This window comes from Ursus arctos, unplaced genomic scaffold (genome assembly GCF_023065955.2).
Source record: "Ursus arctos isolate Adak ecotype North America unplaced genomic scaffold, UrsArc2.0 scaffold_7, whole genome shotgun sequence".
NCBI lineage: Eukaryota > Metazoa > Chordata > Mammalia > Carnivora > Ursidae > Ursus > Ursus arctos.
Window position 1 is genome coordinate 6,395,391 of NW_026623089.1, and position 12,190 is coordinate 6,407,580.

The 12,190-nt window shown below is 49.7% G+C and overlaps 1 long non-coding RNA gene across 1 annotated transcript in view; it reads right to left on the bottom strand.

The window, feature by feature from the left end:
• Positions 1-8,006: 8,006 nt before the first annotated feature.
• LOC125282782 (uncharacterized) overlaps positions 8,007-12,190 on the bottom strand; it is an 88,691-nt gene continuing 84,507 nt past the window's right edge. The window contains exon 3 of the long non-coding RNA XR_007190057.2: positions 8,007-8,212. This is a non-coding gene — a long non-coding RNA (uncharacterized LOC125282782). The remainder of the gene's footprint in view (positions 8,213-12,190) is intronic.

Here is a 12,190-nt window from a genome sequence, read left to right on the forward strand (position 1 = left end):
AACGTGTGGAAGGCAGAAACAGACAAGACCACCGGCTGGTCTGTTCCCTCTAATAATCTGTGACTTTAAAACGACGAAATAGACCTTTCAGGTAAACTGACTAGGTTCACGTATGCTGTCCGGAGAATTCAACCTGGGGACATTTGCTTGAACACTGGAAATTTCAAATGCCCTGCTTGTACTTTCCCATCAATGACTTTGTGATTGGGAAAGAAGCATACTGCCTTATAAATATTTCCCATTATGGAACTTTTTGGTAAGCTTCTAAAGCAATTTTAGATCTCAGCTAGGTTTGTTCTCCCTGCTGCCCAAGACAATATCTTCCAGGGCTGCCACGCAGAAGCGGTGGAAAGAAAAGAGAAATTAAGACAATTTCCCAGCATTCTGTTAGCATTTGCATGTGAATGCAGGCGGCCCTGCTGTTTGATAAATCTGATGTGTAAGAAAACCAGGAGAATCAAAGTTCACATCCAGTTGGGCGCTTTATATGTATGTTGCGAAGGTTGCTACAAAAATGTGATAATATTCTTCCAAGTATATGACTAATGAGACTACATACAGCACATCTGAGACAGCGCAAATGTGTAATTATTGTGAGGATTTCACAGACACATAAATATAATGATCTTCAGCTAAGTAAATTGCTAGCTACCAATGAAATAAATAGGGTCCCTTCAGAATTTGAAATAATTTGGAATGGTAGGTGGTGGGAAATGATTCACCTTAGCTGTTATCTCTGGAACAGTAATATAGAAATATATCTGCCAATTCTGGTGCATTTACATTGTTCTTCATATCCTGTGGAGTCTGTCAGAAGAGCTCTGGGCCCTGCTGCCTTCCACCCTCTTATTCTGATAGGCCTCCATGCAGCATGGCTCAGCGCTGGGTAGGAGCAGCTAATAGTGTTTACCTCGGTAGGCATCCCAGCCATAATATTTTCCCAAGAAACACTGATGCGTTTAAAGGTCAGGTTGATACTGATTTGACGGAATAACATAAATTCCTCTTTCTAGGAGTAAAATGGTGTACATGACTTGGTTTAAAGGTTAAACTGTTTTTTGTGCACTGGATAGGTCAGAGATATAAGACTTTAATACACAAAGTATAATTACCTGTTTGGACAGACAGGGAGATGTGGCCCAGGGTTTGGATTTTCAGAGAGATGTTTGAAAACTCAGGAATCTGTTGACATCTCATCATTGAATACATTTCATTACAGGGGAAAAAAATCCTATAAGTACGGTCAGTTAGAAGGACTGTCTCTTTCTTACTCCTAGTTAGAGGACTGTTGGGATTCTGGAAATTGAGTCTTAGCGCACTGATGGAGTCTAAGAATAGTCTCAGATAGAAATTTCCCTCAGGGCCAATAAACTCCCTAGTACAAAAACTGTACAGTAGGTGCTAAATAAAAGGTTGGTAGATGAATGAACTGAATACTTTTTTTTTTTTAAGGCACAAAGTTGGTTTTGATAGATAAGGAGAGAGATGGAGAGATTTTTTTGTAACTAGGATGTAAACATAGACTCCTCTTGGACCCAGAGAATTTCTTTCATTTATTCCTCCATTCACCTGTTTGTTCTCTCATTCAACAAAAAATGTATTAAACATTCACACGTCACTGCCTTCTGCTGGCTGCTGAGATGAGCTGGGAAGACCTGGTCCCACCTCAGAATGTCCAGTCTGTCTGGGAGAAAATACAGTGAGAGGTGAGCAGGGGAGGGGAAGGAACACAGCCTGGCCTGGGCGAGGACCTGGCCCGCCCACATCCACCGCCTCGCCCGGGTTCCCGCCCCACTTACCAACTGCACCACCCTGGTCCCCAGGCGCTTTCGGTGCGCCACCAGACGCCGGCCAGGCGCAGCGCTTCCCACCCGGGCCCCAGTTCTCACCACGCTGCGCGCCCTGCGCCCCCAGCGCCCCAGGAGCGCCCCCTTTTCCGTCCACTCTTCACGCAGGGTCCTGCTCTCGGGTGGTCTCCCAGGCTGGGCGGAGGGAGGGAATTGTGGTTTTCAACGCTAGGATGTGGTGGGGAGCCGTGGATACTGTGTCCTTTCAAGGGGAAGGAGGAGACGGAGGCCTGCCCCGGGGCTCAGAGGCCCGCGCCGCCCCCGCTGTGAGCCGAGGTCCGAGCAGGTGGCCCTGCGCCCCCGCTTCGGAAGCCGCCTCCGCAGCTGCTGAGCTCCTGCTGCGGCTTAGCGGGTCCCCAGTCGGGCTGTGAACCCCGTGCCCACATTGTAGAGTCAAGAACGACCGCACAGCCCTGTTTGTGCAGTCTGCAGTTTGAGTGTTAACGTGTTTGGGGGCCGTCCTAAAGGAGAAAGACCCTACGAGGCAGAGGGGCTCGCGGGGCTGGGGGTGCGAGGACGACTGGGGGAAACGGAGGCGGGAGCCAGGGGGGAGTACGGGGGCAGGACTGGCGGACTCAGCGGAGTCAGGAACGAAGGAGGGGAGCGGAGGGGGAATGGAACGGGATGGGGAGAGTGGAATGGGGGGCAAGGGCGAGCTCAGGGACAGAGAGGTGGGGGAGAAGGGGAGAGCAGAGGAGCAGGGCGTGGGGATGGGCGGGGTGGGGCCGGGTGGGGTAGACAGGGGGGAGGGTGGGCGGGAGATGGGGAGACGCGGGTGTGAGGGGACCAATGGCTCTCCTGTGTGCTACCCTGCCCCCACCTGGCATCTGGCTTGGGGGATGGGGGCGTCGGATCCTTGGACGTTGGAGAAATCCAAGAAACCATCTCTTCTGCAGTTTCTAAGAGGGGGTGCGGTGGGGAGGGTGGGACTTTAAGTCGTCTTAGTTGGAGGAGTGGAACCCTTAGAACAGAACCCCACTAGGCCTTATCCCTTTGGTGGTCCTTGCGGTTGAGAAGTCCCAGGTCCCTTTCTGCCTCTGGTTGGCCGCATTTGGCCACGAGAGCCGCTCACAGCTGCCCCGGGCTGAGCGGTTCGGGCGGTGGGGCTCCAGGCCTGGAAACTCCGTTCCGCCTTACTTAGCCCACTGGGCGCTAGGGGCTCATTGGCACCGCATACGAGTGGTCTATTTTTAACAGGTATTCCTTGGAAAGAATACACATGTGAATTTTTAAAGAAGGAATGAAATTCTATGTAGCCTGGAAATATAAACCAGAATGAAAAAACTGGGTTGGAGGGAGTCCGGGGATGAACGTGGCAGCCTTGTGCCCCCATCTCTCCGCGGGTGGGCGGGCCTCTCCTCCTCCTCTTCTCTGTCCCTCCGTGGAGTATCCGCAGGCCAGGGGAGAGCAAGCACTCAGAGCGCGTTTGAGGAGTGAAAGAATGATTCAAATGGGAGTCAGAGCCACGTAAGGTCTAGCTGGGGAGCACACAGGAGGACACTCGAATTCCCGGTAGAGGGACTTCCAGAGATGGGGGCCTCACCAGCGGCTGACTCAGGCTGATTCCTGAAGGGCGGATAGGAGGGAACCTCATGAGTAGGGGCAGGACAATGTAGAATTGAGGCCAGGGAGAGCAGGCTAGCAATGTGGCAGGGAGGGGGGCGTGGGGAGTGGGGAGGAAGAACACGGGATTCCTGGTTAAGCCTCAGGCAGTGGGAGCACCTAGATGCAGTGAGGACCATCTTTTTCTAGCATCTTCTAAACCAAGCCGGCAAGCTGGTGAGCACCATCGTGCATAGGTAATAAGTCAGCCGGACACAAGTGTCATGACGCATGTGTCAAGGCTAATGTCTAGCTAATATCCCCCAGCAGGGATGAGCAATTACAAATTCCTGAATTATCTTCCCTGTCTGGACCTCCAACAAACAAGCAATCATCCGTTTCCTTAGCTCACCTTCCCCGGGTGGTGTGGCTGAAAGGCTGGGAGAGAGCCTCCCAGATGGAGACCTGGTGTTGCCACTTGCTGGCTTCGCACTGTGGGCAGGTTCCTGGGAGGTCCCCATATAATAACTATAGTTTCTAAAACAATATACTTGTCTCATAGGTTACTATGAAGATTAAATACGATTATTGGTTAAAACTTTCTTACCCATTGTAAGCACATGATAAATGTTAGTTACTATTCTTAACTAAAAAATCAAACCCCAAATATTAGAATGTGGCACTAATAGACAAAAAGTATGCTTAGATTTCACAAATATGTTTAACTTTCCCAACTCTTCTGTTTCAACCAGACAGCCAAACTGGATCAACACTTACCTGTGCCGACTCCTCTGGCCAAATGAGAAAGCTAAAACCGAATTGCTCTTAGACTCGGCATATATATTGCGTTCTGTAACAATTGCTCTTGCTGGCTGAGGTCATCAGTTAGTCTCCTGCTCTTAGTGCAGTTTGAGGTCAGACCAAACAGAAACAGGCCGTGGTGTTCAGCTTCTCACACGTACAAAATCCAATCTTACTTTTCCATAGACGGTGTGTCAAATGGACCCTTGAAATGCCAATGAGATGATGCTGCAAGATTTTCAGGTCTTTCGATGGGGTTACATTTAGAAACAGAATTGTGGAATATGGCTTACATCGGAGTGCTGCCTTTTCTCTCACTTTAAATCATACAGATCGAAATAGAAACTCAGCCATAATAACCTAAGTAATGTCCTCTGTAAGTACAACTGGGATGGCTCAGGGATCCGGGCTGCCAGGTAGAGCAGTTCTCACGAGAGTGGGGACGATGGTGGGACAACCATGCCATCTTGCCCGAAACATCTCTCTATCTCTTTCTGCATCTGCCCAGATCTCGTGCTTTCCTCCCTCGGGTTCCCAGTCTGCACTCCATCATCGGCCACACATGGTCCATCACACACACCCCTGGCTCCTCTACACATACTCGACATTGATTCCCACAGCAACTGCCCTCCTAGTTTCTCACGTCGACTTCTTGAGAAAGGAGTTGCATTGACCCAGTTCACCTTATCAAGCAGACGACACAGGTCCAAGTGACCGAAGAGCCTGTGGACATACTCCCCTTAGACCAACTGCTTCCCTCTGGGCCAGTCCACAGTGGCCCAGGATAGGGAGGGGAGGATGCCCTGCCCTTGGCAAGCCTGGGAGTGGGAAGCGTCCACTGGGTGGGCAAGTGGTATGAAACCCACCTAGAAAATAACAGACCAGTGCTGCCTTCATATCCATTCTACTCTCGCTTCCCACCTCCTTCCCACATGCTGAAAGGTGTTGACACTTCAGAAAGCCTGTCACCTGCTCTCTCCTTGGCCCCCTGGTGGTGGCTGCGTCCTGCTGCCCCTCTGGGACCAGCAATGACAGGTGCATAGTGCCCATGTCCTCTACTGTCTCTGTGCCCAAACTTATAGTGGGCAGAGGGGAGAGCCAGGGAAATGCCAAAACGGGGTGGCTGTGTCTAGAAGCCCTTGGAGGGTCAGAAAGACAAAATGTGCTGTGAGGAGGATTGCGGCAGCCCGCCTGCTTTCCTCTCTGCCTCCCCTCTTTTCCCTCCCTTTCTTCCAGTTTCTTTCCTGGCCTCCCTTTCCCTCCACCCACAGACATTGACCAAGAGTCTATTATGTGCCAGTTCCTCTATTAGCTGGTGAAGATGCTGTGGTCTTTGTAATCCTCTCAAGGCTGTCAGGCTATTTATTTCAAACAAATAAATATACAGTTACAATACAGCAGTGGTTCTCAAACATTAGCTGAGCATCAGACCACCTGGAGGGCTAGTTACAGCCCTGACTGCTGGGCGCCACCCCCAGAGCTTCCGATCGGGCAGTCCAGAGGGGACTTGAGAATTGACATTTCTAACATGCTCCCAGGTGCTACTGCGGGTTCAGGGACCAGAGCCAGGTAAGCATGATGCAAGAGAGGCACTTATCACACCTGCTAGAAAGTGGGGGGAGGGAGGCAGGACAGGCTGCTACCCCCCCCCCCCCCCGCCCGGCAGAATCTCAAAGGTGGAAGGTGGGGCCAGGGGAGGAGGAGTGGGAAGAGCAGCGGGTGTAAGGCCCTCATGAAGGCCCATGATCGCGGCCAAAGCCGGGAGTAGGGTGGGTGGGCGGCAAGGGAAGAGGCGATGCTAGACAGCTCAGCTGAAGCCAGATCATGGGGGGACCCCTAAGCCACTAGAGGGCAAACCACTGACAGATTTGAAGTGGGGCTGGGGGACAAGTCAGATTTATGTTTAGGGCAATTGCTTTGGCTGGAGCATGGGTAATACTGGAGAAAAATAGTTAGGAAGCCATTGTAGTCACCCAGTGCTGGTGGGTAGAAGCAGGGCGGTGCCATTGGTGTGGAGACAACATGGAGTTGATGGGATTTGGATGCAGGGGGGTGAGGGGAGAGAGGAGTTTGCCGTGATGCCTGGGACACTGAGGGGACTATGGTGTGGTTAGGGACCATCTTGGTGTTTGGGGCGGAAGGAAGCAAACAAAACATCATTCACACCTGCTAGTCTGCTAGTCTGCTCAGGTTGCCAGGGAAGGATTCCACCTTAGACATGCTGGGCTAGACCCTCGCCTGAAGAGGGGAATCAATGGTGAGGATATCAGGGCATCTTAGGGCACCAAGGCCAGAGATGGGGCTAGTTCCTAGGAAAAGTCCAGAACGTGACACAGAGGAAAGTGGCTGCCTCTTATCCCCGTCAGCCTCCTTTGCTCTGCAGATCAAATTCCTCTCTCCTCTCCTTACCTGGTGGGATCTAGCTGCCCCACTGTCACCCCAAGTTATTACCTCATAGTCTTGCTGAGCTGCGGGTTCAAAGTCCTGCAACAGAATTTGATTGGTCTACTTTGGGTAAGGTGGCCAGATGTAGCAAATAGAAATAAAGGACACCTAAATATTTCATGGTGACACTTATACTAAAGGATGATCCACTGTTTACCTGAAATTCAAACTTAGCTGGGCGTCCAGCATTTTCCTGGCACTCCTGACCTGGGTCACATGTTCCCCCCCTTAGGCCAGTCAGTTATGGCAGAAGGGGCAGGACACGGTGGCTGCTGGGGGCACTGTCCCCATGGGTGGGAGGGAAAGCTCAGAGAAGAGGGTCCAAGCAGATGCTCCAAAGTGTGGGTGTGTTCCCAGCGTGGCCCTGCCCTGTAGCCTGCGGGGTGCTCAGGATGCTTACCCCTGGAGTGTTGGGGCTCAGGAGGGGGGGCAGCCCAGAGTCAAGGAGGCTGGGAGGAGTGAATTCTTAGAAGTCCTGGCTGGGTGTCCCCAGACCCAGCTCAGGGTAGAACTCGAAGATCTGAGGAAGAGGGGCACAGTCAAGGGTCAGAGTGATGGGGGTGGATACTAGGTGCACAGGTGCAGGACAGGTCTAGGCTCAAGGTCAGGGACCCAGACAGATGTGCTCGCGGGGCTGGGCACTGGTGGGCACAGGCCTGAGGACTGTGTTGTGCTGTTCTGTGCATCCCCGGGGGCTGCAGGGGTAGGGTGAGTACCACTCCTCTGTGCACTCTGGCGCAGGGCCCAGCTCTGAGTGGCGGCTCATTTGTGTTTGCTGCCTAAATAAATTGGACCCACGCCTGGTTTCCTGAACTGGGCTAGGGATGTCAGGACTGGATCACAGGACAAATCCCAGACAAGGAGCTGAAACTTTATAGGTCCCTTCTGCTTCAGGTCAGCACTGGTCCTGGAGTTCAGGACAGGGCGGAGCCAGGGATGGGGGGAGAGGTCTCTCCATCACAGCACCCTTACAGGAGGGCTGCAGTGGCCAGGGAGCAGGGAAAGCCCCCCTGAGGGATCCTTAAAGACCTCCCAGATTTACAGATGGGGAAACTGAGGCTCAGATCTTTTATCACTTTTTTTTTAAAGATTTTATTTATTTATGGGGAGAGAGACAGAGAGCACAGAGGGAGAGTGAGAGGGAGAAGCAGACTCCCCGCTGAGCAGAGAGCCCGACTGGGACTCCATCTTAGGACCCCGAGATCATGACCCCAGTGGAAGGCAGACGCTTAACTGACTGAGCCACCCAGGTGCCCCAGATCTTTCATCACTTATGAAACATCACAACTAGGACCTGTTGACACTTTGGGAGCCTCTGACCGGCCCCCATCCTGAAATATTGGGCTCCAAAGTGGAGGAGATTTTATTGCAGCATTGTCTAGCAAGTAGCTTGAAGCAGTGGCACGTTACCAATTTCGGCGAGGGGCGTGGCCCCGGGAGCAGGAACCTTGGTGCGCGGCTGGGCCGTCTTCCCCGAGCAGACGGCCACTGTCCATTTGCTGTCTCTCCGTGTCCTCTTGAGTGTGTGGGACTTGAGAGTACATGTAACAAAAGAGGCATCTCTTAAAGAACTTGTCCTAGAAGAAAATGCGGAAACAAGGTCAAAACTGAAAATGAACAGGGATGAGAAGGAACACAGGCAATGCAGAGAGGAGAACACACATGCTCTCACGCATGCACGTGCGCGCGCGCACACACACAGTAGAAGGCTGTCCCTCTGAGGGAAGGCACAGGGGCCGTCCCTGTGTCGTGGTCCTCAGACATCCTGAAGCTCTGCCTGTGATTCCCCACAGTGACACACCAAGAGGTACTTTAGTCTTCATGCCTCAAGGACCACACGTCCACCATAAACTATTAGTTGTTTCAGTTTGCTGGGATTATGGGTGTTTCTTTTTTTTCTTTCTCCATTTACCAAATGTTCCTTACTGTGGTTGCATTTTATAATGAAAGAATGTTTTTTCCTTTTATTATTATTATTATTTTTTAATTTAAGTAATCTCTACACCTAAGGTGGGGCTTGAACTCAGGACCCCGAAATCGAAAGTCACATGGTCTTCTGACCGGGCCAGCCAGGGGCCCCTTTGTCCAATTGTTTAAGAATAACTATCCAAGATGAGTATACCTTTCAATGGTTTAGTGAGTGATTTGGGGGAGCAGCAAAGGGAGAGTGTGTAGGAAGGGGAGCAGGGTCCTGGTTTAGCAAGGTAAGACTCTGCAGGGAGTTCCCCATATATGGAACCATGGCTGACCTGATCGAGTTCACCTTTAGCTTCACATTTATTGTGAATGGGTTTGTCATTAGGACCAAGGATATAATTTTGGACGAGGGGCTCCAACAATGGTAGGGAAGTTTCAAGACCACTCAGTTTTAGTCATTCTTTTCTTACAGAAAAGGTGTGATTTAATTCAGGTGAAGTAAGTTATTGCTGAAATAATTCTGAGCCTGGCCAATGATGAAACAGAGCTGGGCTTCTCTCTGAAAGGATTTGATTTCCTATAATCAATCTGCTGGGTCTCTAAAAACCTCCAAATCAAAAATCATAAAATCTGCTGACTTGTGAAATACGGGGTTAAAAGAGGCCTGCAGAAGGGCAGGAATGCACTTTCTGGATTCATTTTGCTCGGCACAAAGATTAGGCCAATTCAGTGACAGATGCTCAACACTGGGCTCTGTTGGTTTGGGGGGAAGTGGCTTTGCCAGATCCTCGAAGCCTGGGCTTTCTCAAGGAGCCACTTCCTCTAGGTCAGGGGTGAAGGTGGAAAGAGCCCCGGGCTGGGCGTCCGCCAGGTGACCGGGGCACGAGCTTAGCCCACGTGACCTGGTTTCCTCCACTGTTCCCACACTCCAGCGTTGTCGTGAGCTTACAAATAGCAGAGGGGCAGGGCCTGACCTGGACTGTGACCTCAGCCAATGCTCATTATTACTGTCATTGTTAGATTATCACGGGCAGTAGGATCGTCAAAGTTGGGTTCGAGGACATGGCAAACAACCATACGTGGCAGGGGCAGGAAATGCGCGTGTCCTGCTGGAGGAGAGGCTGGAATCACATCTGCAGGTGGTCCAAAGCCTCAGGAGGTGTTTGGGATCGGGCAGGATGTCACTGATGGGACAGTGACCTGAGCAGAAGGCAGATGCTTAACCAACTGAGCCACCCAGGCGTCCCAGGTACTATTCTTTATACCTGGGGAAAGTAATAGGAGAAATTATGATGGACAAAGGCTTTGCCTTGCGGAGCTTACATCCCCAAGGGGAAGACAATGATAAAGAAGTATTTACTCTAGCAGGTAGCTTAGCTCAGGCGGCCAGACAAAATACCACAGACTGGGGGGCCTCAACCATGCACATTTTCTTCCTCAACATTCTGTGGACTGGGAAGTCCCAAATCAAGGCAGATTTGGTTTCTGGTGAAAGTTCTCTTCCTGGATTGCAGAGAGCTGTCTTCTCATTGTGTCCTCACATGGCAGAGGGAGGGAGGGAGAGAGAGAGCAAGCTCTGTGGTATCTCTTCTTACAAAGCTCCCTAGGGTCTTACAAGGGGACTGCTCCCATCATGAGGGCTTCACTCTCATAAGCTCATCTAAACCTAATGACCTTCCAAAGGCCTCATCTCCAAATACCATGACATTGGGGTTAAGACTTCAAAAGGAATTTGGGGGACAGGGAGACACAGTATAGTCCACAGCACTAGGCAATGCTATCACAGTGCAGAAAAACAATCAGGGTCAAGGAAACCACTCTGGACAGAGGCTGAATGAAGGTGGGGAGAGAGCCATGTGAATGTGGGGAGAAGAGTGTTCTCTGCAGAAAGAACAGACAGTGCAAAGGTCCTGAGGCAGGAGTATTTGGTGTGCTTGAAGAACAGCAAAGGGGTGAGGCAGAGAACAAGGCAGAGTGGTGGCCAGAGCCAGAGTGGTAGGTGCTCGCATAATCTGACTGATACTTTAAATAGATCACTCTAGGCTGTAAGTAGAATGAACTCTAACAGGGCAAGAATAGCAGCAGTGAGATTAGCTGGGAGGCTACTGCAGAAGCTTGGCCAATACTTCTCTTTTTCTAGGTGTTCTTGTCTGATTTTCATATTGACATGATGCTGGCTAGCTTCATAAGATGAGTTTGGGGAACTTTGCCTCTATTTACTAATATACATATTTTTTTGCAGGGGGAATGATTTATGTAAGTGAAAGACAATCTACTTATTATTTGAACGCACCTGTCAGCATGTTAGATCAGCCTTTTGTGTGAGATTTTTGACTGATTCAATTTATTTAATAGATCTATTCTGATTTTGTGTTTTTTTCTAAATTCACAATAGTGCAACACATATTTTGAGATTACTTATTTTTACTTAAGTTTTCAAAAATTGTAGTGTAAAGTTTACATCAAATTATTCTGCTGATTTTTAAAATCTGAATTGCAACTATAACTGTATTCCCTATTGCATGCCTAGCTGTTTGCCTGTGCCTTCTTTCTCTTTTTCTCCTTCTATCCCTTCTTCACTCAACCTTGCCACACATTTGTCTATTTAAACTAGTCTCTTGGAAAATAATGTTGGTTTTGTGGATTCTCTCTATTCTTTTATGCTGTACATTTCTTGCTGACTCTATCATTTCTTTGTAATTGTGCTGCTAACTTGTTAAGTCAGTTTATCAATTTTTAATCTTTCTTTTTCCAATGTATACACTTAAGATTCTGACTTTCCCTCTAAGTAATGATTTAGCAAAACATAAAGATTTTTATATTTTGGTTTGCATTGTGCTTTAAAATTTCTAAAAATGTGAGTTTGGGGGTTATTTGATTTTTGGTCTATTTGATCAATTTCAGGGAGAGGTGTGTTAAACCACGGGTATGTGGGCTTATCAACCCCATCCAATCTATTTATGTATTTATGTATTTATTTATCCACCCAGCGTGGAGCCCAAGATGGGCCTTGCACTCATGACCCTGAGATCAAAACCTGAGCTGAGATCAGGAGTCCCGTGCTCAACTGTCTGAACCACCCAGGCGCCCCCATCTGATCTGTTCAATGCCTTACAGCTTTTGAAGCGATGGTGTCAAGTGTATGCAAGCTTTAGCTTAAACTTTTCATCAATATCAAATACCCCTGTCGCCTCCTTCAATGATTTTCACCGTGAATTCAATTTTCTCTGGTATTCATTTTCCTGATTCTGCTTTCTTTTTGTCCTCACTTAGCTGGGACCTCTTTTTTCTGTACCTTTCCTTTCACTCTCTTCTGGTTGAAATGGGTATCAGCAAACAGTCTATAGCTCTACTCATTTGAGAAGACAGTTGGCTACCAGACGCTGGAAACTGGAAGTGGAAAATTAAGTTCCTGTGGACCACAGCGAGGGAGGTGACCACCCCCTCCCGCCCGGGTAACCCAGCTGGCTGCTGGGGCCTCCTGCCCCCTGGAAATCTGATTGTGTGTGGCTCTTGGCTCCCGGAGCCGGGCCTGCCTCTATCCTGTGCTCCTCTGCTGCCACGTGCCTGTATCAGACCCACCAGGAAGACCACAGTTAAAAAAAAAAAAATTCAGGTGACATTCACGTAACATAAAA